This window comes from Babylonia areolata, chromosome 14 (genome assembly GCF_041734735.1).
Source record: "Babylonia areolata isolate BAREFJ2019XMU chromosome 14, ASM4173473v1, whole genome shotgun sequence".
Lineage (NCBI taxonomy): Eukaryota > Metazoa > Mollusca > Gastropoda > Neogastropoda > Buccinidae > Babylonia > Babylonia areolata.
The window spans coordinates 3,890,076-3,895,075 of NC_134889.1; positions in this window are offsets into that span (position 1 = coordinate 3,890,076).

The following is a 5,000-nucleotide window of genomic DNA, read 5'->3' on the forward strand; positions in this document are numbered from 1 at the left end:
CTGTTGAGGACGGTGGCAGAATGGTTGCAATAGCCGAATGGTTACAGCGCTGGACTTTCAATCTGAGGGTCCTGGGTTCGAATCTCGGTGCACCTGGTGGGTAAAGGGTGGAGATTTTTCCGATCTCCCAGGTCAACATATGTGCAGACCTGCTAGTGCCTGAACCCCCTTCGTGTGTATGCGTACGCAGAAGATCAAATACGCACGTTAAAGATCCTTTAATCCATGTCAGCTCAGCGTTCGGTGCGTTATGGAAACAAGAATATACCCAGCATGCACACCCCCGAAAACGGAGTATGGCTGCCTACATGGCGGGGTAAATTAAAAAAAAAAACGGTCATACACGTCAGCATGCACACCCCCGAAAACGGAGTATGGCTGCCTACATGGCGGGGTAAATAAATAAATTAAAAAAACGGTCATACACGTCAAATGTTACATGTCTGTTTGAGTGTGTATATGTGTGCGTCTGAAATCTGATTGAATGACACAGGAAACGAATGATGAGCGCCCAGTGGCAGCCGTCAGTCGGCTCTACCCAGGTAGGCAGCCTGTGGTGCAAATGTCCCCGTGTATGTAAAGCGCTTAGAGCGTGGTCTCTGACCGAGGATAGGCGCTATATAAGTATCCACATCAATCAATCAATCAATGGTTAAGACGCTCATCTGCCCTTACAGAGTCCGTGGGGGTGTGTGGCATTTGTGTGTACCTATCAGTGGATTTCTTCGGCAGAATTTTGCCATCGGTTCTTCTTCAGTGCGCGATTTGTATTTGTATTTTGTATTTCTTTTTATCACAACAGATTTCTCTGTGTGAAATTCGGGCTGCTCTTCCCCCAGGGAGAGCGCTTTGCTACACTACAGCGCCACCCATTTTTTTTTGTATTTCTTTCCTGCATGCAGTTTTATTTGTTTTTTCCTATCGATGTGGATTTTTCTACAGAATTTTGCCAGGAACAACCCTTTTGTTGCCGTGGGTTCTTTTACGTGTGCTAAGTGCATGCTGCACACAGGACCTCGGTTTATCGTCTCATCCGAATGACTAGCGTCCAGACCACCACTCAAGGTCTAATGGAGGGGGAGAAAATATCGGCAGCTGAACCGTGATTCGAACCAGCGCGCTCAGATTCTCTCGCTTCCTAGGCGGACGCGTTACCTCTAGGCCATCACTCCACTATGCACGCGGGACCTCGGTTTGTCCTCTCGTCCGAATGACTAGACGCTCAGTTTGATTTTCCAGTCAAACTTGGGAGAAAGGGCGAGAGCGGGATTCGAACCCACACCCTCACGGACTCTCTATATTGGCAGCTGAGCGTCTTAACCATTCTGCCACCTCCCTCCTGGGACAGAGAAATGGAAAGAAGGAACAGACAGACAGACAGACCGATGAGACACAGAGACAGATAGAGACAGAGCTACACACACACACACACACACACACACACACACACACACACACACACACACACACACACACACACACACACACACACACACACACACACGAAAAATGAAAAAAAAAAAGATGCCCAGACTCTTACACTCACTCTCTTTTTCACAGTCACACATCCACGGACACAGGATTGCATAACATAACATAACATAACATAACATAACATAACATAACATAACATAACATAACATAACATAACACAATACTCACCCAGTATTGTACGGGGAATTCAAACGCTCCCACTGCAGCCTGGCTACAAAGCAAGGAAAACTGCTCCAAGGCTGAAGGATATCACACCAGAAAAAGGACTCACGTCCACACAAAACCCACCCATAGAACGGACACTAGTCCTCACAAAACAGAATTCAGCAAGAGAAGAGAAACACAGTGCTCACAAAACACGAATTTACCCACTGAAGGGAGACAATTCTTCACATTCTGAATTCACCCAGAGATGGGAGACAAGTCCTCACAAACTAGAATCCATACAAAAAAAGGGAGAGGAAGTTCTCACAAACCATAATTAGCACAGAGAAGGGAGACAACTCATCACAAACCAGAAATTCACCCAATGAAGGGAGACAAGTCCTCGCAAACCAGAAATCACTCAGAGAAGGGAGACAAATCATCAAAAATCAGAATTCACCCAGAGAAGGGAGAGAAATCGTCACAAATCAGAATTCACCCAGAGAAGGGAGACAAATCATCAAAAATCAGAATTCACCCAGAGAAGGGAAATAAAATCGCACAAACTAGAATTCACCAAGACAAAGGAGACACATTCTTACAAACCAGAATTCTTAAGAAATGGGAGACAAATCATCACAAACCAGAATTCATGAGAGATGGGAGACAAATCCTTACAAACCAGAATTCACCCAGACAGGGAGACAAATCATCACAAACCGGATTATCCGCGGCCGAGGTTGCTGTTCATCTCGACATCGACGGCATTACCCAGTCTCGATGACTGTGCTATGTCCAACAGAACTCAATCAAAGATCCAAAGAAGATTCGAAGATTCAAAGAAATGTAATCCTTTTGACCCTTTTAGGGTGTGGAGGATACATTTACAATACATGCTCATTGAATCACAACAATGTCACCAAAACAAGCAACACACACACACACACACACACACACAACATGTACATATCTTTTAGACTTTGCATGACATTCCAAAAAGAGAAATCTTTACGACGGAGTGTTTGTGAAAACCAAACACAGTCATAACCACTGTTAATGAAATTATTCTTGATGAAGTTTAGCCACGGGAAATTTATACACGAAACCAAAACCGAATATGCTTTGCATGATGATTTATCAGTTGTATCGTCAATTATTCCTGACCAAAAAAACCGCACTATTCTTCACAAAGCAAGGACTGAAATGGGAAATATACCTGTCATATCAAACTGCTCACCACATGTTGCTATCATTGTTGGTGTTCTCTCAGGAACAGAATGTAAGTAAAAGGATTGCGCAGAAATAGTGACCCTTTGAGAGAACCCGTTCATGGGCATTGCAGTCATAGTGATACGGTTATCAGTTTGAAACCAAACGTTATACCTTGGAGGTGAACAACGTCATTTGATCCAATCGAGGTATTCTTATGACAATGAGCGCTCTTCAGCTGGGCAAGAATCGATCTCGATTCGATCAAAACGACATATACAGCTCCCATATCTAAATTTCTTTTTGAACTGGGTACAGACTTTCCATTTAACAACAACAACAACAACAACAACAAAACAAGAGAGGCAAGACCTTCAAGACTCACTTTTGATACACTTAAAAAAAAAAATCTAATCGTTAAAATGTGTTCTGTATTTGTAGACCACTTGGGCGAATGAACATAGTGAAAGCCCTGTACACTGAGAGTAAAACACACAAGCTTTTTATGTATTGAGTATAATTTCAAAATGTAATGTTTAAGATGAGAAAGATCAGTTTAAAGCAAATTAAGTCCCCTAGCATTAATTACAGAGTAATTTCCCTTTTTTACCATCTGCACCAAAACGTTTGCAAAATAAATAAAACTTCCATGCTTAGCAAAAGAAGTTCCTGTTTGAACAAAAAATGATAATAATGACTGCTCTTGTTGTTGTGTCAGAATATCATATCAAAGTGCCAAGTTTAGAGAATACAAAAAATATAAATATAACAGTAAATGCAGTTTGCATATAATTAGGCTTCATTTTTGTGTGTGTGCCCATCCCAGAGGTGCAATATTGTTTTAAACAAGATGACTGGAAAGAACTGAATTTTTCCTATTTGTATGCCTAATTTGGTGTCAACTGACAAAGTATTTGCAGAGAAAATGTCAATGTTAAAGTTTACCACGGACACACAGACACACGGACACACACACACACACACACACACACACACACACACACACACACACACACTCTCTCTCTCTCTCTCTCTCTCTCTCTCTCTTCTCCTCTACACAGACCCCTCGGATGTCCAGTGGGTGTCTGAATGACCCAACCTTTAGCTTCCGTCGTAAGAATTGTGGTATTCTTTGTCAACATTCACCTCTTCAGTATAAGAGCCTTCCTCTTGCAATATTTTGATGATGGTAATTGGGGTGAAACGCTGCTAACGTCGTCTCTTTCGCCATTCGTATGGAGAGAGTTAAACCACTCAGCTATTTTGTCCGTTGTGTGTTGGTTTACGTATGTGACTTCAGACCGCCAGTTTGATATCCGTGATTGTAAACGTTGGATATCAATACGGCGGGGTGCTGTTACTTGACGTTTCTCCAGCCTCCATCGTGGGATGTGGGATGTGGGGTGATGAAATGAGAACTTTCCGTCCTTGTCTTGACACCAGACTGGACTCTGGGGGTAGTGCAGACATCGCCAACAGCAGCGCGAAATCTGTGGGCTGACTTGATAGTTGAGCAACTGCTAGCGGGCTAGTCATATTGAACTGACGCCGAGTCAACCAATGGAGTACAAGTTCAACGCTCGTCAATCGCATGATCGGCATTTGTCCGTCTGTCAATCAGTGTGTGTGTGTGTGTGTGTGTGTGTGTGTGTGTGTGTGTGTGTGTGTGTGTGTGTGTGTGTGTGTGTGTGTGTGTGTGTGTGTGTGTGTGTGTTAGAGAGAGAAGGGGAGAGAGATAGAGATAGAAAGAATGTGAGAGTTTTTTTTGTTTTTTGTTGTTGTTGTTGTTTTCAAGATTCAAAAACTTTATTACTCAAGGATAAAGATTTTAGGCATCGCCCAGTCTTCCAATCTGTCCTTGAGAGAGAGAGAGAGAGAGAGTGTGTGTGTGTGTGTGAGTGTGTGTGTGTGTGTGTGTGTGTGTGTGTGTGTGTGTGTGTGTTAGAGAGAGAAGGGGAGAGAGATAGAGATAGAGAGAAAGTGAGAGAGAGAGAGAGAGATAGAGAGAGTGTGTGAGAAAGAGAGAGAGAGTGCGCGCTTCCGTGCGAGTACATGTATGCCATTCTCTATCCCTGTATGTGCATGCGTGAGCATGTGCGCGTGTGCGTACGCGTATGCGAGCTTGCAAGTGCGTTGATGCTTGCGATACGTAT